Below are 23,578 nucleotides of genomic sequence, written 5' to 3' on the forward strand. Positions count from 1 at the left end.
TCGTCGTCAATGTCTGCTCTTGTTGATAGGAGGCTCCCGAGGTATTGGTACTGAATAGTATTTAGAAAGGTCCGGATAAAGGGGCCGGGAGAGCACAGATACAGAGACACAAATATAGACACACGTGTACACAGACACACATATATAACAGACATATATCACACACACAGGTAGAGACATCCCCCAAACACACACACAGCCCGTACACAGACATATATCACACACACAGGTAAACGCACCAACCGCCATCCTGTGGGCTCGGGCCCTCCCCGCCCCACCCCTGGTGCCAGTTTACATGACGTCACACAGACTAGTTGCCAGGTTACCGACGTCACACAACTTGCGTTGCTGGGTTACGGACGTCACTTGCGGTCAGACCAGTAAAGTGCGGCGCGGATTCAAATCAGGAGCCACGTGACTGGGAGTGGCCCCGCCTCCGACTGTGGGAGTGGGCGGGGCGCTTGTCGAGCTGTGCCGGGTCATGATTGGTGCAGCGAGCCATCAATCAGCTGCTTGCACCCAATAGTCGCGATGGATCACGTTTGACTCGCTGAGCGCGCTCTGCGCATGTCCCGGATGTTGACAGTTGGTGAAGGAAAAATCAAAATGGCGGAAAGCCAGCGAAGGGAGCGTGTCCGGGGGCTGAGGGTGAGTGTCCCGGGGGGAGAGGGAGCCGGGGGCTGAGGGTGAGTGTCCCGGGGGGGGAGGGAGCCGGGGGCTGAGGGTGAGTGTCCCGGGGGGAGAGGGAGCCGGGGGCTGAGGGTCAGTGTCCCGGGGGGAGAGGGTGAGTGTCCCGGGGGAGAGGGAGCCGGGGGCTGAGGGTGAGTGTCCCGGGGGAGAGGGTGAGTGTCCCGGGGGAGAGGGAGCCGGGGGCTGAGGGTGAGTGTCCCGGGGGCTGAGGGTGAGTGTCCCGGGGGCTGAGGGTCAGTGTCCCGGGGAGGGGAGAGGGAGCCGGGGGCTGAGGGTGAGTGTCCCGGGGGCTGAGGGTGAGTGTCCCGGGGGCTGAGGGTGAGTGTCCCGGGGAGGGGAGAGGGAGCCGGGGGGAGAGGGTGAGTGTCCCGGGGGAGAGGGAGCCGGGGGCTGAGGGTGAGTGTCCCGGGGGCTGAGGGTGAGTGTCCCGGGGGCTGAGGGTCAGTGTCCCGGGGAGGGGAGAGGGAGCCGGGGGCTGAGGGTGAGTGTCCCGGGGGGAGAGGGAGCCGGGGGCTGAGGGTCAGTGTCCCGGGGGGGGAGAGGGAGCCGGGGGCTGAGGGTGAGTGTCCCGGGGGGAGAGGGAGCCGGGGGCTGAGGGTCAGTGTCCCGGGGGGGAAGAGGGAGCCGGGGGCTGAGGGTGAGTGTCCCGGGGGGAGAGGGAGCCGGGGGCTGAGGGTGAGTGTCCCGGGGGGAGAGGGAGCCGGGAGCTGAGGGTGAGTGTCCCGGGGGGAGAGGGAGCCGGGGGCTGAGGGTGAGTGTCCCGGGGGGAGAGGGAGCCGGGGGCTGAGGGTGAGTGTCCCGGGGGGAGAGGGAGCCGGGGGCTGAGGATGAGTGTCCCGGGGGGAGAGGGAGCCGGGGGCTGAGGGTGAGTGTCCCGGGGGGAGAGGGAGCCGGGGGCTGAGGGTGAGTGTCCCGGGGGGAGAGGGTGAGTGCCCCGGGGGAGAGGGAGCCGGGGGCTGAGGGTGAGTGTCCCGGGGGGAGAGGGAGCTGAGGGTGAGTGTCCCGGGGGAGAGGGAACTGGGGGCTGAGGGTGAGTGTCCCGGGGGCTGAGGGTGAGTGTCCCGGGGGGAGAGGGAACCGGGGGCTGAGGGTGAGTGTCCCGGGGGGAGAGGGAGAGTGTCCCGGGGGAGAGGGAGCCGGGGGCTGAGGGTGAGTGTCCCGGGGGGAGAGGGAGCCGGGGGCTGAGGGTGAGTGTCCCGGGGGGAGAGGGAACCGGGGGCTGAGGGTGTGTGTCCCGGGGGCTGAGGGTGTGTGTCCCGGGGGGAGAGGGAACCGGGGGCTGAGTGTGTGTGTCCCGGGGGGAGAGGGAACCGGGGGCTGAGGGTGTGTGTCCCGGGGGAGAGGGAACCGGGGGCTGAGGGTGTGTGTCCCGGGGGGAGAGGGAACCGGGGGCTGAGGGTGTGTGTCCCGGGGGGAGAGGGAGAGAGAGCTGAGGGTGAGTGTCCCGGGGCTGAGGGTGAGTGTCCCGGGGGGAGAGAGAGCCGGGGGCTGAGGGTGAGTATCCTGGGGGCTGAGGGTGAGTGTCCCGGGGGCTGAGGGTGTGTGTCCCGGGGGGAGAGGGAACCGGGGGCTGAGGGTGTGTGTCCCGGGGGGAGAGGGAGAGAGAGCTGAGGGTGAGTGTCCCGGGGCTGAGGGTGAGTGTCCCGGGGGGAGAGAGAGCCGGGGGCTGAGGGTGAGTATCCTGGGGGCTGAGGGTGAGTGTCCCGGGGGCTGAGGGTGAGTGTCCCGGGGGGAGAGAGAGCCGGGGGCTGAGGAGACATCGTTGAGTATCCTGGGGATATATGGCGTATAATGTTGGAAAGTGTGAGGTTATGCACTGGCAGAAAAAAATCGAAGAGTAAGTCATTTAAATGGAGAAAAATTGCATAGTGCTGCAGTACAGCGGGACCTGGGGATCCTGGTGCATGAAACACAAAAGATTAGTATGCAGGTACAAGCAAGTGATCAGGAAGGCCAATGGAATCTTTGCCTTTATTGCAAAGGGGATGGAATATAAAAGCAGGGCAGTCTTGCTGCAGTTATATTGGTGAGGCCACACCTGGATTTCTGCATTCAGTTTTGGTTTGCATATTTAAGAAAGAATATCCTTGCTTTTGGAGGCAGTTCAGAGAAGGTTCACTAAGTTGATTCCGGAGATGAGGGGGTTGACTTCTGAGGGAAGGTTGGGCCTCAGTTCATTGGAATTCAGAAGAATGAGAGGTGATCTTATCGAAATGTATAAGATTATGAGGGGACTTGACAAGGTGGATGCAGAGATGATGTTTCCACTGATAGGAGAGAGTAGAACTAGAGGGCATAATCATAGAATAAGGGACCGCCCATTTAAAACTGAGATGAGAAGGAATTTCTTCTGAGGGTTGTAAATCTGTGGAATTCGCTGCTTCAGAGAGCTGTGGAAGCTGGGTCATTGAACAAATTTAAGACAGATAGACAGTTTCTTCACCGATAAGGAGTTATGGGGAGTAGGCAGGGAAGTGGAGTTGAGCGCATGAATGGATCAGCCATGATCGTATTAAATGGCGGTGCAGGCTCGAGGGACTGTGTGGCCTACTCCTGCTCCTATTTCTTATGTCGACAGATACATACTCCCTACCAGAGACAGACTTGCATTGAGATAGATATACACACCCATAGCACAGACTGACAGGCACAGAGATAGATACATACTCCCAGACCAAAGACTGACAGGCACACAGATGGATATATACTTCCATACCAGATGCTTTGCTCGGCACTAGGCCAAACAAAACTAACATGGAGTCGAACAGTCCAAAGGATTCCCAAAAGCCACAAAAATTAAGAGCCCCCCCACAAACCCTAACCAGTACCCTGCAACAAGGTACAACCACACAACAATCAAAATCAAAATGTTTTAGAATTTTTTCAAATTAACAAACTCGGCAATATAAAGGGCCAGAACAAAGCGCGGCAAGCCACCGCTTGCTACTAGCCTGATAATTAAATAACAGACCCCTTTTCCAGCAACAAATAACTGTAACAAACCCCCTTCCCCACCCCAATACAACCGAAACATAGCCAATAAATTCACAAATTGTTAATTTAATAAAATCGGAGGACACAGACCGACCGACACAACTAAGGTGTAAGTGTCCACACAGCCCCAGCAACCCAGATATAACAAATAGGGGAGGAGGGAATCCCAAACAGACAAAAACAGTAACCAAGAGTAGAAAGTCCCAGACTAAAAGAGTTTAAAACAGGAAAACAACGAAGGATGACTAATCAAGGGTCAAAGGCAAGAAAGGCTGGGTAGTAAACTTTGGAAAGCCTGAGCCAACCAAAGTGCCAGGAAGGAATAGAAAATTCCAAAGGGACATTACCCGGCTGCCGGAAACATCAATAACCATACCAGAGACTGAAGGGTGCACAGATAGATACATACTCCTTTACCAGAAACTGACAGGACAGGACAGGGCTGCAATGTAAACATTAGCCGACTCACCAAACAATTAGAGGCTTCACGGGGAGCCATAAGGGAGGCATTGCATCGACCCCAAAGAGAGGCAGACCACCAACCTTGTCAGGCTACAATCCGACAGTTAGAAAAGCAGTTGGGAGTAAAAAGTGTAGTAGCCACAGTAATGATGGAAGATACCGACTCAGACCTTAATGAGAGTTTGGCGAGTTCCGGAGGAAATTTCTATCCATTCCTCCCCGCTCCCTTTATGCTAAATACCCCACCACCCTCTGGTAACAATGACACAACAATTATAAAGGATGAGAAAAAGGTTCCGCTCGAACCCCCGGCTATCCAAAAACCAGTTAATATCGTGACTAGAACTGAAGTCACCCCCAACCCACCACCAGCTGACACTGTGGCAGGTGTTGATGGTGCTGTCCCACCGGCACTCCCGTGGGCAGGAGTGTATCAACGTTCTCAGCCTTTACATTTTAATCAGTTGCAAGCCTGTGTCAAGCAGTTAGGGCCAATAAATCCACAATCCTACCCCATAGAATTAAGACAGCGTCTGGTCGCGTTCTGTAATTATCATCCCACCTTTGAAGATAGCGACATGAAGAATGTCATTATGTCTGCCATGACGGAGGAATTACCAGTCAACCTCCCTTTTCTTAATTTCAATATTCTTACTCCACTCAAAGATCTGGTAACGGCTATCCCACTGCTTTTACAATAAACAACATAGACTTGGTAGGGAAGTTTCATCAGACACAAGAAGGTCTGAATGAGAGTCCACATGCATTTGCAGATAGACTGTATACTATCTGTGAGATGGTACAGGGAAATCCGGCAAACAATGCAGCAGATGGGAAAAATGTTTTACGAAGTCTATCTGGCCAAAATCCAGGCCTCGTTGCGTTCCTCCCTCAGTAATGCATTCGATGCACCCTGGGTTGATATCCTACGAAATGTTAATGCCCAAACCCAGGTGAAAAACCCAGTGACACTCGTGGACATTGTGGAGGGACCACGCACTGTCCCCTCCACACTACCTGGTAGACCAATAGTAACATGTTATTGTTGTGGGAAAGTCGGACACTATTCAAAAGATTGCTGGGATAGAAACAAGTGTTCGGGACAAGGAAGACAGGATCCACGTCCGCCCCCACCCCACCCTCTACAGATCCCCATCACCCAGTAAGGTTGGTGCCACTAGAGATGAAATGAAAGCATTAACTAACAAGATGAATCAATTGGCTTCTATCGTACAGACTCTAGTGACAACCCAGCCAGAGTCAGCACCTTCAGGGGAGGGGAACCAGTGAGTGTAGAACTGAACCCAGCCAGAGTCAGCACCTTCAGGGGAGGGGAACCAGTGAGTGTAGAACTGAACACAGCCAGAGTCAGCACCTTCAGGGGAGGGGAACCAGTGAATGTAGAACTGAACCCAGCCAGAGTCAGCACCTTCAGGGGAGGGGAACCAGTGAATGTAGAACTGAACACAGCCAGAGTCAGCACCTTCAGGGGAGGGGAACCAGTGAGTGTAGAACTGAACCCAGCCAGAGTCAGCACCTTCGGGGGAGGGGAACCAGTGAGTGTAGAACTGAACACAGCCAGAGTCAGCACATTCAGGGGAGGGGAACCAGTGAATGTAGAACTGAACCCAGCCAGAGTCAGCACCTTCAGGGGAGGGGAACCAGTGAGTGTAGAACTGAACCCAGCCAGAGTCAGCACCTTCAGGGGAGGGGAACCAGTGAGTGTAGAACTGAACCCAGCCAGAGATAGCACCTTCAGGGGAGGGGAACCAGTGAGTGTAGAACTGAACCCAGCCAGAGTTAGCACCTTCAGGGGAGGAGAGGGAGGGGAACCAGTGAGTGTAGAACTGAACCCAGCCAGAGTTAGCACCTTCAGGGGAGGAGAGGGAGGGGAACCAGTGAGTGTAGAACTGAACCCAGCCAGAGTTAGCACCTTCAGGGGAGGAGAGGGAGGGGAACCAGTGAGTGTAGAACTGAACCCAGCCAGAATTGGTGATTATAATTGGGAGCGGAGGACAAGCTGCCTTCAGACGTGCGATGTGTTTGAATTTCAGGACAGGGAGGGGGAAGAGTGTATGGGGCAGGGATTTATAGCTTTGCAGGAACAGGTGTATTTCTGTCCCGTACTTGCAGTAATGATTTTTGTAACACCTTTTCCAGGGTATCAAAAGGGGAGGATTTGCAGATGGGAAACTCAAACTAAACATCATGTCAAGATCGGACGGAATCACTCGATTTCTCGGTCCTGAATTTCATCGGCCTTTGAATGTGGAAGGAGAAAAGTTTGTCTGTTCTGTCTGTGGGAACAGATTTCAAACATCGGTGTGACTGGGGAAGCACTGAGACACACACACACACACACACAAGTGAGAGTGTTCCAGTGCACTGACTGGAAAGAGCTTTAACCAGTTACACAGACTGACAAAACATCGCAGCATTGAAAGCGGGTAGAAACCGTACACGTGTTCTGTGTGTGGACAAGGCTTCAACTGATCGTCCAACCTGGAGAGACACAAGGACACCCGCACCATGGAGAAACCGTGGGAATGTGGAGACTGGGAAGGGATTCAATTACCCGTGTCAGCTGGAAGTACATCAGCACAGTCACACTGGGGAAAGACCGTTCACTTGCTCTGAGTGTGGGAAAGGATTCACTCTGTCATCCAACCTGTTGATACATCAGCGAGTACACACTGGGGAGAGGCCGTTCACCTGCTCTGAATGTGGGAAAGGATTCACTGCTTCATCCAACCTGCTGAGACACCAGTGAGTTCACACTGGGGAGAGGCTGTTTACTTGCTCCGAGTGTGGGAAGGGATTCACTCAGTTATCCAACCTGCTGATACACCAGCTAGTTCACACTGGGGAGAGGCCGTTTACCTGCTCCGAGTGTGGGAAGGGATTCACTCGGTCATCCCACCTGCTGAGACACCAGTGAGTTCACACTGGGGAGAGGCCGTTCATTTGCACTGTGTGTGGGAAGGGATTCACTCGGTCATCCCACCTGCTGAGACACCAGTGAGTTCACACTGGGGAGAGGCCGTTCATTTGCTCAGTGTGTGGGAAGGGATTCACTCGATCATCCAGGCTGCTGATACACCAGCGACTTCACAAGTGACTGCAGGGTTTGGATTCTGCTGTTGTCCCAGACTGAATCGTGTCCATTCCGACAGTTGGGCTTTCTTTCTGCTGATATTAATTACCCCTATAACTGGGCTGGAGTTTAATATTAGGAATATTTGACCAATTAATCAACGGGAAAAGGGTGAGATAAAAAAATAATGCTGATTGTGTCTGCATCCATACCTCACTCTTTAAAACAACATAAGAAATAGGAGCAGGAGTAGGCCATTGGTCACTCGAACCTGCTCCGCCATTTAATAAGATCATGGCTGATCTGATCTTGGGCACAGCTCCACTTGCCTGCCTGCTCCCCATAACCCTTCACTCTCTTATTGCTCAAAAATCTGGCTGTCTCCATCTTAAATATATTCAATGACCCAGCCTCCACAGCTCTCTGGGATAGTGAAAGATTCACGACCCTCAGAGAAGAAATTTCCCCTCATCTCAGTTCTAAATCAGCGACCCCTTATTCTTAAACTATGCCCCTAATTCTAGATTCCCCCACGAGTGGAAACATCCTCTGCATCGACCTTGTCGAATCCCCTCAGTATCATATTTTAATAAGATCACCTCTGATTCTTCTAAACTCCAATGTGTGTAGGCCCAACCTGCTCAACCTATCCCCATAAGTCAACCCCTTCATCTCAGGAATCAAACTAGTGAAGCTTCTCCAATGCAAGTATATTCCTCCTTAAATAAGGAGATCAAAACTGTACGCAGTACTCTAGGTGTGGCCTCACCAATACCCTGTACAATTATAGCAGTACTTCCCTGCTTTTATACTCCATCCCCCTTGCAATAAAATAAAGGCCAACATTTCTATTGGCTTCATAATTACTTGCTGAACCTGCACATTAACTTTTTGTGTTTCACACACAAGGACACCGAGGTCCCTCTGTACTGCAGCATTTTGTAATATCTCTATTATTTAAATAATAAATTGTATTTTTATTTTTCCTGCCAAAGTGGATAACCTTGCACTTTCCCACATTATACTCAATCTGCCAAATATTAGATCACTCACTAAGCCTGTCTACATCCATTTGCAGATTCTTTGTGTCCTCCTTCAATTTGCTTTCTCATTCATCTTTGTATCATCAGCAAACTTGGCCACATTACACTCTGTCCCTTCATCCAAGTCATGATTATAGATTGGAAATAATTGAGGACCCAGCACCGATCCCTGTGGCACCCCATTAGTCACCGTTTGTCAACCGGAAAATGATCCATTTATTCCGACTCTGTCTCTGTTAGTTAGCCAATCCTCTATCCATGCTAATATATTACTTCCAACCCCGTGAACTTTTATCGTGCAGTCACCTGTTATATGGTACCTTATCGAAAGCCTCTTGGAAATCCAAATACCCCACATCCATTGGTTCCCCCTTATCCACCCTGCTCATTACATCCTCCGAGAACTCCAGCAAATTTGTCAAACATGATTTCCCTTTCATTAAAATCATGCTGACTCTGCTTGTCTGTATTATGCTTTTCCAAATGTCCCACTACTGTTTCCTTAACAATGGACTCCAGCTTTTTCCCAGCAACAGATGTTAGGGTACCTAGTCTATAGTTTCCTGTTTTCTATCTCCCTCCCTTTTTAAATAGGAATGTTACATTTGTGGTTTTCCAAACCGCTGAGATCTCTCCACAATCCAGGGAGTTTTGGCAGATTTCATCCAATGCATCCACTATCTCTGCAGCCACTTCTTTTAAGACCCTAGGATGCAGGCCACCAGTTCCAGGGGATTTGTCCACCTTTAGTCCCATTATTTTACCGAGTACTACTACTTTAGTGATAGTTAATGTTTTAAGTTCCTCCCTCCCTATATCCCCTTGATTATCTATTATTGGGATGTATTTAGTATCTTCTACCATGAAGACCAATACAAAATATCAAAAGGGTTTTACTCAAATACTGAAAGCTGCAACAAATGGAGCTAAAGTTTGTTAAACAATTGATAATAAAATGAATTGAATCTGCAGGTTGGTTTTGGATTTCTCTGGGATGGAGCCGGACATGATGTGCCTTGAAATACCGCCGTTGGCCAGTAGATGACGCTGTCCCTCCAATTAATTCAGCCTGATTGGAGCGTGACTGCCCCCTAGAGCAGGAGGAATGAGGGCAGATCCAGGTTAGACACTGAACAGACTGCATCCCACAGGGACATCACACACTGCCCCTCCCTGGGGCAGCTCAGGGTCAGACACTGAACATACTGCACACTATAGGTGATGCACGAACTGCCCTGTCTCTGGGGGAGTCACTGCTGGAGGGTCCCCAGACAGAAGTGAAACTTCTCCAAAACTTCTGGTCATGAATCCTGAGTCAGATTGATGCTGAGTCCCCACATTCTGCGCTGCAGCCTGAGAAGCCACAGAGACCACGTGGGACGTCACAGACCCTGGAGAAGCCCCCAGAGCCTTGGCCCACAGACCTGGGACACTGGGTCTCCACACGGGGGGGAGCGATCCCTCAGCCCACCCCCCAGATACCCCAGAGCCTTGGCCCACAGACCTGGGACACTGGGTCTCCACCCAGTGGGACCAATCCCTCAGCCCACCCCCCAGATACCCCAGAGCTTTGGCCCACAGACTGGGACACTGGGTCTCCACACGGGGGAGAGCGATCCCTCAGCCCACCCCCCAGATACCCCAAAGCCTTGGTCCACAGACCTGGGACATTGGGTCTCCACCCAGGGAGAGCGATCCCTTAGCCCACCCCCCATATACCCCAGCTTTGGCCCACAGACCTGGGACACTGGGTCTCCACACGGGGGGACCAATCCCTCAGCCCACCCCCCATATACCCCAGCTTTGGCCCACAGACCTGGGACACTGGGTCTCCACACGGGGGGACCAATCCCTCAGCCCACCCCCCAGATACCCCAGAGCTTTGGCCCACAGACTGGGACACTGGGTCTCCACACGGGGGGGAGCGATCCCTCAGCCCACCCCCCAGATATCCCAGCTTTGGCCCACAGACCTGGGACACTGGGTCTCCACACGGGGGGGAGTGATCCCTCAGCCCACCCCCCAGATACCCCAGAGCCTTGGCCCACAGACCTGGGACATTGGGTCTCCACCCAGGGGGAGTGATCCCTCAGCCCACCCCCCAGATACCCCAGAGCCTTGGCCCACAGACTGGGACACTGGGTCTCCACACGGGGGGGAGCGATCCCTCAGCCCACCCCCCAGATATCCCAGCTTTGGCCCACAGACTTGGGACACTGGGTCTCCACCCAGGGGAAGTGATCCCTCAGCTCACCCCCCAGATACCCCAGAGCCTTGGCCCACAGACTGGGACGCTGGGTCTCCACACGGGGGGACCAATCCCTCAGCCCACCCCCCAGATACCCCAGAGCCTTGGCCCACAGACTGGGACACTGGGTCTCCACACGGGGGGACCAATCCCTCAGCCCACCCCCCAGATACCCCAGAGCCTTGGCCCACAGACTGGGACACTGGGTCTCCACACGGGGGGACCAATCCCTCAGCCCACCCCCCAGATACCCCAGAGCCTTGGCCCACAGACTGGGACACTGGGTCTCCACACGGGGGGGAGCGATCCCTCAGCCCACCCCCCAGATACCCCAAAGCCTTGGTCCACAGACCTGGGACATTGGGTCTCCACCCAGGGAGAGCGATCCCTCAGCCCACCCCCCATATACCCCAGCTTTGGCCCACAGACCTGGGACACTGGGTCTCCACCCAGGGAGAGCGATCCCTCAGCCCACCCCCCAGATACCCCAGAGCGTTGGCCCACAGACCTGGGACACTGGGTCTCCACACGGGGGGACCAATCCCTCAGCCCACCCCCCAGATACCCCAGAGCCTTGGCCCACAGACCTGGGACACTGGGTCTCCACACGGGGAGTGATCCCTCTGCCCACCCCCCAGATACCCCAGAGCCTTGGCCCACAGACCTGGGACACGGTCTCCACCCAGGGGGAGTGATCCCTCAGCCCACCCCCCAGATACCCCAGAGCCTTGGCCCACAGACTGGGACACTGGGTCTCCACACGGGGGGACCAATCCCTCAGCCCACCCCCCAGATACCCCAGAGCCTTGGCCCACAGACCTGGGACACTGGGTCTCCACACGGGGGGACCAATCCCTCAGCCCACCCCCCAGATACCCCAGAGCCTTGGCCCACAGACTGGGACACTGGGTCTCCACACGGGGAGAGTGATCCCTCAGCCTACCCCCCAGATACCCCAGAGCCTTGGTCCACAGACCTGGGACACTGGGTCTCCACACGGGGGGGACCAATCCCAAAGCCCACCCCCCAGATACCCCAGAGCCTTGGTCTACAGACCTGGGACACTGGGTCTCCACACGGGGGGGAGCGATCCCACTGCCAATCCAGACACCGCCCCCCCCCCCACCCCTGCCCCCATGTTAGCTGCACTGTCACTGAGCTGCGGGGAGTTACATTTATCCACAGCAGCTCTCCTCCTCTGAAGATGCTGACTCTGGCTGGGTGCAGAAATACACTGCAATCATCTTTCCTTCCCACAATATACTCAGGAAATGTGCCCCACTTACCAGGCACTGGACAGGAGTGGAGCAGTCAGTGCCTGACCCAGAGCCAGACCCCCCCCCCGCATCCCCCCCTCACCCTTCCCTGACCCAGACACCCCCCTCGCCCTCCCTGTCCCAGACTGAACCGCCCCTGCAGCCTCTCTTTGTCTCCCTCCTCCGAAAAGGAGGGACATATAAGAATATCAGAAATAGGAGCAGGAGTCGGCCCCTCGAGCCTGCTCCGCCATTTAATACGATCATGGCTGATCTGATCATGGACTCGGCTCCACTTCCCTGCCCGCTCCCCATAACCCTTCACTCCCTTATCGCTCAAAAATCTGTCTATCTCCGCCTTAAATATATTCAATGACCCAGCCTCCACAGCTCTCTGGGGCAGAGAATTCCACAGATTCACGACCCTCAGAGAAGAAATTTCTTCTCATCTCAGTTTTAAATGGGCGGCCCCTTATTCTGAGACTATGTCCCCTAGCCTTAGTTTCCCTCATCAGTGGAAATATCCTCTCTGCATCCACCTTGTCGAGCCCCCTCATTATCTTATTTGTTTCAATAAGATCACCTCTCATTCTTCTGAACTCCAATGTGCATAGAATGTGTATAGGTCCAATCTACTCAACCTATCCTCATAAGTCAACCACCTCACCTCCGGAATCAACCTCGTGAACCTTCTCTGAACCGCCTCCAATGCAAGTATATCCTTCCTTTAAATACGGAGACCAAAACTGCACGCAGTACTCCAGGTGGGGCCTTACCAATACCTTGTAGAGTTGCAGCAGGACTTCTCTGCTTTTATACTCTATCCCCCTTGCAATAAAGGCCAACATTCCATTGGCCTTCCTGATTACTTGCTGTACCTGCATACTAACTTTTTGTGTTTCATGTCCAAGGACCCCCAGGTCCCTCTGTACTGCAGCAATTTGCAATTTTTCTCCATTTAAATTATAATTTGCTTTTCTATTATTTCTGCCAAAGTGGATAAACTCACATTTTCCCACATTATACTCTATCTGCCAAATTTTTGCCCACTCACTTAGCCTGTCTATATCCCTTTGTAGATCATGTGTGTCCTCACAATTTGCTTTCCCACCCATCTTTGTATCATCAGCAAACTTGGCTACATTACACTCGGTCCCTTCATCCAAGTCATTAATATCGATTGAAAATAGTTGAGGACCCAGCACTGATCCCTGTGGCACCCCACTAGTCACTGTTTGCCAACCGGAAAATGACTCATTTATCCTGACTCTCTGTTTTCTGTTAGTTAGCCAATCCTCTATCCATGCTAATATATTACCCCCAACCCCTTGAGCTTTTATCTTCTGCAGTAATCTCTTATGTGGCACTGTATCGAATACCTTCTGGAAATCCAAATACACCACATCCACACTTTATCAGGGATGCTCTGAGGGTGTCCTTGTTTTGTTTTCACTGCCCACCTTTGGCTTGTTTGCTGTGAAGGAGCTCCGAGTAGAGCACTTGCTTTGGGAGTCTCGTGTGTGGCATGCGAATTATGTGGCCTGCCCAGCGGAGCTGATCGAGTGTGGTCAGTGCTTCAATACTGGGATGTTAGTCTGGACGAGACGCTGATGTTGGTGCGTCTGTTCTCCCAGGGGATTTGTAGGATCTTGCGGAGACATCGTTGGTGATATTTATTATCTCCATTATCTTAGAAACCTCAATCATATCCCCAAGTCTATGCTGCTCTAAGGTAAAGAGTCCCAACTCTTTTAACCTATCTTGATAACTAAGATGCTTTAGACTTGGAATTAGCTTAGTGGCCCTCTTCTGCACCCTTTCCCGAGCCTTAATATCACTCGCCATGTGAGGAGACCAAAACTGGACACAGTATTCCAAGTGCGGCCTGACTAAGGTGTTGTGCTAGGACAAAACAGTGCGCCTCGTCTTATACTCCATTGTCCTATGGATACACCCAACGCCCTATTTGCTCTAGCTATCGCTGCACAGCATTGCTCATGTACCTTTAAGGATGTATGCACTAGAATGCCCAAATCTCTTTCTATCTCCACCATCTTTAATGCCTTTCCCGAGAGGGTTTACGAATGTTGAGCATTTGCCCTGCCCAAATGCATACCACTGAACTTATCTAAGTTATACATCATTTTCCAGTCATGAGGCCAGACTCCCAACACTTTAAGATCTGCCTGAATCAGACGAGCCTCTTCCACAGTTCTAGCACTTGCACAGATCTTGGTATCATTTCCAAATTTGCAAACTGTGCCCCCCAACCCCAAAATCCAGATCCTTAATATAATTAGTGAAAAGCAACGGTCCCAGCACTGATCCCTGCGGGACACCACTGGTGACCAGTCTCCAAACAGATCCAAATCCATCTATAACTGTTCTTTACCTGCATCTTGCCAGCCAGATCTGTATCCAGCTCAATATATTTCCACTAATACCAGAGGCTCCCATCTCACAGAGAAGCTTCTTTTGTGGTATCCTGTCAAAAGCTTTTTGAAAATCTAAGTAGACAATGTCTACTGGGCTTCCCTCATCCACCAACTTTGTAACTTCTCAAAAAATACAATTAAAATTGTGAGACATAAACTCTTTTTTATGAATCCATGTTGGATTTCCCTAATATGTCCCTCCCTATCCAAGTATTCATATATTGCATCCCTTAATGATTCTTTCAAGCATCTTGCCTATTGCTGATATTAAACTGATGGGCCTATAGTTACCTGGGTCTGCCTTGTCACAATTTTTTAAAATGGGGACTACCTTAGCCTCCTTCCAGTCTGTAGGAACCATTCCAGATTGCAGTGAGCTATTTAAAATACAGGCCAGGGGCTCGCACAGCACATGTCCCATCTCCCGGAGGACCCTCGGGTGGGTATTATCCGGCCCTGCTGCTCGATCTATTTTCAAGTTCTTAATTTTTTCTAAAACAATCTGGTTATATAAGTTAATGTTACTGATAAAACTAGTATTATTAAATTCTAATATTTGAGCATCATTTTCAAGGGTGAATACTGATGCAAAGTACTCATTTAATATTTCCGCCATACTCAGTGAGTCCTTTGTAACCTGTCCTTGAACACCCTTCAGTGGCCCAAAACAGTCTTTGATAGTTCTCTGACTCTTCACATAACTCAAAAAGCTCTTCCCATGACTGCCACAGTTGTCCACAATCCTTTTTCCCATTAGCCTTTTTGCTGATCGAATAGCAGCCTTCGTTTTCTTTAGTTCCTTATATTCACCCTATTTATTTGAGCGTTCAATGATTAATTTATAGAGACATTTCTGTTTATATCTGATTTGCTTTTGTACAGAGCCAGTCGGCCACCTTGGCTTTTTCTCACCACATGTCTATCTTTTAATTTTGTCAACATGTTGGTTTTCAACATTTTTAATCTTATTCTTAAAAACTTTCCATTTATATTCAACATCGGTCGCATCAGCACCGAGGGGGGTTGGCCAATTTACCTGTTGCAAGTCCTCTGCCATTTTGGAGAAGTTTGCCCGTCTGAAATGTGCTGTGAGTCGCAGGTTCTCAGTCCCTTTAGTTCTACTAATCAATTGGGACCCTATAATGTTGTGTTCACTGTTGCTCAGATGTTCCCCCACGTGGAGGCCTGATACGTGGTCAGGCTCACTACTAAACACCAGATCCAATATATGAATATATGATTATCCCAAGTTACTTCATTAACATGTTGAGTCAGGAAACCGTCTTGTATATTTTCCCCCCACCCTGCGGTCATCCCCCTGCAAAACAGATACACCGCTTTAGGTACTGTTGGGGGGAATGACTCATCGGGGGAATGACTCATCAGGGAAAGGCAGCAGCAGCCAAGTTCATGGCACTGTGGGTGGCTCTGCTGCACAGTAGGGCAGGAAAAAAAGTGGGAGAGCTATAGTGGTAGGGAATTCTATTGTGAGGGGAATAGACAGACGTTTCTGCGGCCGCAACCGAGACTCCAGGATGGTATGTTGCCTCCCTGGTGAAAGGGTCAAGGATGTCTCGGAGCGGGTGCAGGACATTCTGAAGAGGGAGGGTGAACAGCCAGTTATTGTGGTGCATATAGGTAAAAAATGGGATGAGATCCTACAGGACGAATTTAGGGAGCGAGGAGCTAAATTAAAAAGTAGGACCTCAAAAGTATAAATCTCAGGATTGCTATCAGTGCCACATGCTAGTCAGAGTAGGAATCGCAGGATAGCTCAGATGAATACATCGCATGAGCAGTGGTGCAAAAGAGAGGGATTCAAATTCCTGGGGCATTGGAACCGGTTCTGGGGGAGGTGGGACCAGTACAAACCGGACAGTCTGCACCTGGGCAGGACTGGAACCAATGTCCTCGGGGGGAGTGTTTGCTAGTGCTGTTGGGGAGGAGTTAAACTAATATGGCAGGGGGATGGGAACCAATGCAGGGAGACAGAGGGAAGTAGAATGGGGGCAGAAGCAAAAGATAGAAAGGAGAATAGTAAAAGTGGAGGGCAGAGAAACACAAGCAAAAAGCAAAAAGGGCCACATTGCAGCAAAATTCTAAAGGGGCAAAGTGTGTTAAAAAGACAAGCCTGAAGGCTCTGTGTCTCAATGCGAGGAGTATTTGGAATAAGGTAGACGAATTAACTGCGCAGATAGCAATTAACGGGTAGATGTAATTGGCATTACGGAGACATAGCTCTAGGGTGACCAAGGCTGGGAACTCAACATCCAGGGGTATTCAACATTTAGGAAGGATAGACAGAAAAGAAAAGGAGGAATTGTGGCGTTGCTGGTTAAAGAGGAAATTAATGCAATAATAAGGAAGGACATTAGCTTGGATGATGTGGAATCGGTATGGGTGGAGCCACGGAATACCAAAGGGCAGAAAATGCTAGTGGGAGTTGTGTACAGACCACCAAACAGTAGTAGTGAGGTTGGGCCAGCATCAAACAAGAAATAAGGGATGCATGCAATAAAGGTACAGCAGTTATCATGGGTGACTTTAATCTACATATTGATTGGGCTAACCTAACTGCAATGCAGTGGAGAAGGATTTCCTGGAGTGTTTTAGGGATGGTTTTGTAGACCAATATGTCGAGGAACCAAGTCGAGGGCTGGCCATCCTAGACTGGATGATGTGTAATGAGAAAGGACTAATCAGCAATCTTGTTGTGCGAGGCCCCTTGAGGAAGAGTGACCATAATATGGTAGAATTCTTTATTAAGATGGAGAGTGATACAGTTAATTCAGAGACTAGGGTCCTGAACTTAAGGAAAGGTAACTTCGATGGTATGAGATGTGAATTGGCTAGAATAGACTGGCGAGTGATACTTAAAGGGGTTGACGGTGGATAGGCAATGGCAAACATTTAAAGATCAAATGGATGAACTTCAACAATTGTACATCCCTGTCTGGAGTAAAGACAAAATGGGCAAGGTGGCTCAACCATGGCGAACAAGGGAAATTAAGGATAGTGTTAAATCCAAGGAAGAGGCATATAAATTGGCCAGAAATAGAAGCAAACCTGTGGACTGGGGGAATTTTGTAATACAGCAGAGGACAAAGGGTTTAATTAGGAGGGGGATAATAGAGTATTGGAGGAAGCTCGCTGGGAACATAAAAACTGACTGCAAAAGCTTCTATAGATACGTGAAGAGAAAAAGATTAGTGAAAACAAACGTAGGTCCCTTGCAGTCAGATTCAGGTGAATTTATAATAGGGAACAAAGAAATGGTGGCCCAATTAAACAAATACTTTGGTTCTGTCTTCACGAAGGAAGACACAAATAACCTTCTCCCGGATATACTAGGGGACCGAGGGTCTAGTGAGAAGGAGGAACTGAAGGAAATCCTTATTAGGCGGGAAATTGTGTTAGGGAAATTGATAGGATTGAAGGCCGATAAATCCCCAGGGCCTGCATCCCAGAGTACTTAAGGAAGTAGCCCTAGAAATAGTGGATGCATTGGTGATCATTTTCCAACAGTCTATCGACTCTGGATCGGTTCCTATGGACTGGAGGATAGCTAACTTTTTAAGAAAGGAGGGAGTGAGAAAACGGGTAATAGCCTGACATCAGTAGTGGGGAAAATGTTGGAATCAATTATCAAAGACGAAATAGCAGCACATTTGGAAAGCAGTGACAGGATCAGTCCAAGTCAGCATGGATTTATGAAGGGGAAATCATGCTTGACAAATCTTCTAGAATTTTTTGAGATGTAACTGGTAGAGTGGACAAGGGAGAACCAGTGGATGTGGTGTATTTGGACTTTCAAAAGGCTTTTGACAAGGTCCCACACAAGAGATTGGTGTGCAAAATTAAAGCACATGGTATTGGGGGTAATGTACTGACGTGGATAGAGAACTGGTTGGCAGACAGGAAGCAGAGTCGGGATAAACTGGTCCTTTTCAGAATGGCAGGCAGTGACTAATGGGGTGCCGCAGGGCTCAGTGCTGTGACCCCAGCGATTTACAGTATACATTAATGATTTGGATGAGGGAATTAAGTGTAATATCTCCAAGTTTGCAGATGACACTAAGCTGGGTGGCGGTGTGAGCTGTGAGGAGGACGCTAAGAGGCTGCAGGGTGACTTGGACAGGTTAGGTGAGTGGGCAAACGCGTGGCAGATGAAGTATAATGTGGATAAATGTGAGGTTATCCATTTTGGGTGTAAAAACATAAAGACAGAATATTATCTGAATGGCAGCAGATTAGGAAAAGGGGAGGTACAGCGAGACCTGGGTGTCATGGTACATCAGTCATTGAAAGTTGGCATGCAAGTTCAGCAGGCGATGAAGGCGGCAAATAGTATGTTGGCCTTCATAGCTAGGGGATTTGAGTACAGGAGCAGGGAGGTCTTACTGCAGTTGTACAGGGCCTTAGTGAGTCCTCACCTGGAATATTGTGTTCAGTTTTGGTCCCCTAATCTGAGGAAGGACGTTCTTGCTATTGAGGGAGTGCAGCAAAGTTTCACCAGACTGATTCCCGGGATGGCTGGACTGACACACGAGAGACTGGATCGACTATGCCTGTATTCACTGGAGTTTAGAAGGATGAGAGGGGATCTCATAGAAACATATAAAATTCTGACGGGACTGCACAGGTTAGATGCAGGAAGAATGTTCCCGATGTTGGGGAAGTCCAGAACCAGGGGACATAGTCTAAGGATAAGGGGTAAGCCATTTAGGACTGAGATGAGGAGAAACTTCTTCACTCAGAGTTGTTAACCTGTGGAATTCCCTACCGCAGAGAGTTATTGATGCCAGTTCATTGGACATATTCAAGAGGGAGTTAGATATGGCCCTTACGGCTAAGGGGATCAAGGGGTATAGAGAGAAAAAACAGGAAAGGGGTACTGAGGGAATGATCAGCCATGTTATTGAATGGTGGTGCAGGCCCGAAGGGCCGAATGGCCTACTCCTGCACCTATTTTCTATGTTTCTATGTGCAATAAGGCTAACTTTGAACTTATCGACACTATCCCCGAGCTGAGTTAATTTAAATGCTTTCTCAAAGCATGCTCAACAGCCTCTGCCAGCCTTTTGGCTCCCAAGAAGTTAAGATGGAGACTGTCCCTCTGAAACAACTTACCTTGTCTAGCGAACACCTCCCAATTATCGATGAAGTGAAGCTTCTTTTTGCAGAGGTCCCGGAGCCAGATGTTGAACCCTATGATTCGGCTATTCCTCTCCATCGATCTGGACATGACTGGGAATAGCTACTACCCTTGCACCCCTTTGCTGAAGGACATCTATGAGGCTTTTGTCGGAATCCTGCAAAACAAATGGACTTCTATCCATGATATCATTAGTTCCAATATGTAAACCTATTACAGTATCTTAACACTCATCTTTCATTAGTTCCTCCACACAATCCTGGAGATCAGCTACCTTGGCCCCTGGAAAACAGAAGATTGCTCTTGACAGAGCCTTACCTCTACATAGGGTGCTCTATGTGTGCCTGATGATAGAGTCCCCAATGTGGATTGCCCCTTGCCTCTTGCTATTTGTTGGCTGTTCAAATGATGTCCTCCTGGACTATGCAGCCTTCTTCTTATCTTTTCCAAGATGCTGATATGAGCATTGAGGTTCGGTGTCACTGGTGCTGACCTCACTGTCTGTTGTGTTCTCCAAATCACAAAGCGGGACATACCTGTTTGAAGTAATAAGAGAATCTAAAGAAATTCTCCCTTTAAATGGGCATAGAGACTCTCTCCCTTTAAACAGCAACAGAGATTATGTGAAACTAAGAAAGAAGCATTATTGTCCGATTAAAAGTAAACCGGATGCTGGCGCCTGTAAATAGCCGACATCCGACTGGCCCTCGACTGCTGAAGCTGTCGTTGTCAGAACCAGGGGGCGAGGACAATGTTTGAGCCGGGGTGCTATGCATGGCGATGACATCAGCATCACGAAGCGCAGCAAAGCGGGGCGCACTGTGTTACCGCCGTCGCAAAACTCCCAAATTTAGCGGGAGGCACTGTTCTCACTGCGTCCAGTCACAAACTCATTTACACCCCGTTATCGCCAAATTTCACCCCCTCTCCCTTTAAACACGGACAGAGATACTGCAAATTTAAACAGGCACAGAGACACCTCAAATCGTTGGAGAAATACCACCAACGATGTCTCCGCAAGATCCTGGGAGGACAGACGCACCAACATCAGTGTTCTTGATCAGACCAACATCCCCAGCATTGAAACACTGACCGCACTCGACCAGCTCCGCTGGGCAGGCCACATTGTCCGCATGCCCGACACAACACTCCCAAAGCAAGCGCTCTACTCGGAGCTCCTTCACGGCAAGCGAACCCCAGGTGGGCAGAGGAAACGTTACATGGACACCCTCAAAGCCTCCCTGATAAAATGCAACGTCCCCACTGACACCTGGGAGTCCCTGGCCAAAGACTGCCCTAAGTGGAGGAAGTGCATTGGGGAGGGCACTGAGCACCTCGAGTCTTGTCACCGAGAGCGTGCAGAAATCGAGTGCAGGCAGCGGAAGGAGCGTGCGGCAAACCTGTCCCACCCTCCCTTCCCTCAACCTCTGTCTGTCCCACCTGTGACAGGGACTGTGGTTCTCGTATTGGACTGTTCAGTCACCTGAGAACTCATTTTTAGAATGGAAGCGAGTCTTCCTCGATTCCGAGGGATTGCCTAGGATGATGATGAAACAGGCACAGTGACACTGCCCCTTTAAACAAACACAGAGCCTTAAACTTTGAAGAGAGCCTGCCCCTTTAAGGAGCGCGCCCTGTATTTTTCACATTGATTGATTGGAGCCAAGCCCCGCCCCCCGCCGCTGATTGGCGCGGAGCAGCGCGCGCTGGGTGGGCGGATGGCCCGCGCGGCCTCGCCATTGGCTGCGGGCTGAGTGGCGGCGCGCGGGCGGGTTGGCGGTTGGTGGCGGGCTCCGCTCGCGGCCCGGAATGTTCGGAGAGCCGCAGCGGGTGAGGCGGGGACTTGTGCGCAGGCGCGGGGCCAGCCCATTGTGGAGCTTGTCCGCGGGCGGGCGGCCGGACGTTTCGCAGCCGCAGCGGAGGAGGGAGGAACGGCCCGGGGCGTGCCCAGGCTCCCTGCGGACTTACACACTCACTGACACCGCGGGCGGCGGCTGCAGGGCCGGGCCTCGGTTACTGGCGGTGGGAGAGAGATGGCGGTTGCTGGGGAGTTCTGCCGCCATCTTTGTGCTGCACGGGGCTTCCCACTCGCCGCAGGAGCGAGAAGGGCGGGGCTTGTTCTGACGTCATATTGCGGCCTATTGTCCGGCTGCAGGGCAGAGAGCATGCGCGGCGGCCATTTTGGTGCAGGGAGTCCGTCAGGTACAAGATGGTGACCAGTGACATGAGCGGCGGCCATCTTGGTGCAGGGAGGCCATCAGGTACAAGATGGTGACCAGTGACATGAGCGGCGGCCATCTTGGTGCAGGGAGGCCATCAGGTACAAGATGGTGACCAGTGACATGAATCAAGCTGCAATAGCTGGGGTGGTTCTCCTTGGAGCAGTAACGGTGCAGGGCAGTTTTTACAGAGGTGGTTACAATCAGGAAGGCTTTCGATTGAGTCAGGGAACAGAGTGGTTCTGCTCACAGAATCAGAGAATGGTTACAGCACGGAAGCCCATTCGGCCCATCGAGCCCATGCCAGCTCCCAGCGAGTCCCCTTTCCCCCTCGCCAATCGCCTTAAATCTGTGGTTTCTGGACCCTTCCGCCAATGGGAACAGTTTCTCTCTGTCCAGACCCCTCATGATGATGAACACCTCTATCAAATCCCCTCTCAAGTATCTCTGCTCCAAGGAGAACAGCTTCAGTTTCTCCAGTCTATCCACGTAACTGAAGTCCCTCATCTCGTGAATCATTCTTGTAAATCTTTACTGCACCCTCTTGAGGGCCTTCACATCCTAAAGTGTGGTGCCCAGAATTGGACACAGTATTCCAGTTGAGGCTGAACCAGTGTTTTATAAAGGTTCATTATAGAAACATAGAAAATAGGTGCAGGAGTCGGCCATTCGGCCCTTCGAGCCTGCACCGCCATTCAATAAGATCATGGCTGATCATTCCCTCAGTACCCCTTTCCTGCTTGATCTCCATACCCCTTGATATCTTTAGCTGTAAGGGCCATATCTAACTCCCTCTTGAATACATCCAATGAACTGGCATCAACAACTCTATGCGGGAGAATTCCACAGGTTAACAACTCTCTGAGTGAAGAAGTTTCTCCTCATCTCAGTCCTAAATGACCTACCCCTTATCCTAAGATTATGTCCCCTGGCTCTGGACTTCCCCAACGTCGGGAACATTCTTCCTGCATCTAACCTGTCCAGTCCCGTCAGAATATTATACGTTTCTTTGAGATCCCTCTCATCCTTCTAAACTCCAGTTAATAAAGGCCCAGTTGATCCAGTCTCTCCTCATATAACATTCTTTGCTTTTGTACTCAGCGCATCTGTGATGCCCAGGATTCTGTAAGCTTTTTTAACTGCTTTCTCAACCTGTCCTGCCATCTTCAACGATTTATGCACATATACCCACAGGTCTCACTGTTCATGCACCCCCTTTAAGATTGTACCCTTTAGTTTATATGGCCTCTCCTCATTCATTTAATCATGCTTCTGTAATTTTATTTCTTAACTCAGGTTCACGGCCTCATTTTATTTCTTCCTCTGTGCCACTCAGCTTAATCTGGCAGCGTAATGTTGGCCAGTGGTGACTGATTGCACTGGGAACCAACAGGAAGAGAGCTCAGAGGCTGGTGAGCTCAGGGATCAGCAAGTTCTGAAACCAATCGTGGTGCTTGAGGGTTGGATCCTGGGTCGGCCTGTCAGGTGAGTCAGTGTGAGCCCCTGTAAAACAATTTATCTTTTAAAAGTTAAATCCAGATTTCTTTTGTCAACAAAACAGTTTAACATTTGTCAGTATTTTGTTTCCCTGGTGTTCCTATTCTGTGTTTCAGACACTTTAGTGTCAAGTGGACTAGGTGTTTAAAGATCATTCAATTCTCTCTTTCCATGTTGTTAGTTAAAGGTACAGAGATTGATTTCTGCTCATTAGCATTTGTTGTAGTTAAAGTAACATCCTTCCTGTTGGTAGTGAGTCACATTCTGAGCTGGGTGAGATGGCAGATGCCATCAGCCTTTAAAATACTTATCGTCTTGTTCAAATTTCTCCAGGGCCTCAGCCTTCCCTATCTCTGTAACCTCCTCCAGCCCACCAACTCTCTTAATAGGCTGGGCTTGTTTTCTTTGGAACAGAGGAGGCTGAGTGGAGTGCTTAATAAGGTATATAAAATTATGAGCGGTCTAGATAGAGTGGATAGGAAGGA

At 50.7% G+C, this 23,578-nt stretch overlaps 2 long non-coding RNA genes across 8 annotated transcripts in view; one reads left to right on the forward strand and one right to left on the reverse strand.

Annotated features, from left to right (window-relative positions):
• The window catches only part of LOC139248280 (uncharacterized), a 37,283-nt gene extending 15,827 nt beyond the window's left edge, over positions 1-21,456 (reverse strand). Inside the window, exons 1-4 of one of the 3 annotated variants that reach the window (XR_011591034.1) lie at positions 21,354-21,456; positions 19,696-19,913; positions 19,353-19,534; positions 8,946-9,374 (exon numbers count right to left, since the gene is read on the reverse strand). This is a non-coding gene — a long non-coding RNA (uncharacterized lncRNA). Of the gene's footprint in view, positions 1-8,945; positions 9,375-19,352; positions 19,535-19,695; positions 19,914-21,345 lie in introns of those variants that run through there. The other 2 variants (XR_011591033.1, XR_011591035.1) reach the window with 2 other exon arrangements.
• LOC139248279 (uncharacterized) overlaps positions 610-23,578 on the forward strand; it is a 66,167-nt gene continuing 43,198 nt past the window's right edge. For 3 of the 5 annotated variants that reach the window (XR_011591032.1, XR_011591030.1, XR_011591028.1), the window contains exons 1-3: positions 610-648; positions 6,307-9,404; positions 22,893-23,081. This is a non-coding gene — a long non-coding RNA (uncharacterized lncRNA). Of the gene's footprint in view, positions 649-6,306; positions 9,405-21,233; positions 21,698-22,892; positions 23,082-23,578 lie in introns of those variants that run through there. The other 2 variants (XR_011591029.1, XR_011591031.1) reach the window with 2 other exon arrangements.

This window comes from Pristiophorus japonicus, unplaced genomic scaffold (assembly GCF_044704955.1).
Source record: "Pristiophorus japonicus isolate sPriJap1 unplaced genomic scaffold, sPriJap1.hap1 HAP1_SCAFFOLD_29, whole genome shotgun sequence".
In the NCBI taxonomy this organism is placed as follows: domain Eukaryota; kingdom Metazoa; phylum Chordata; class Chondrichthyes; family Pristiophoridae; genus Pristiophorus; species Pristiophorus japonicus.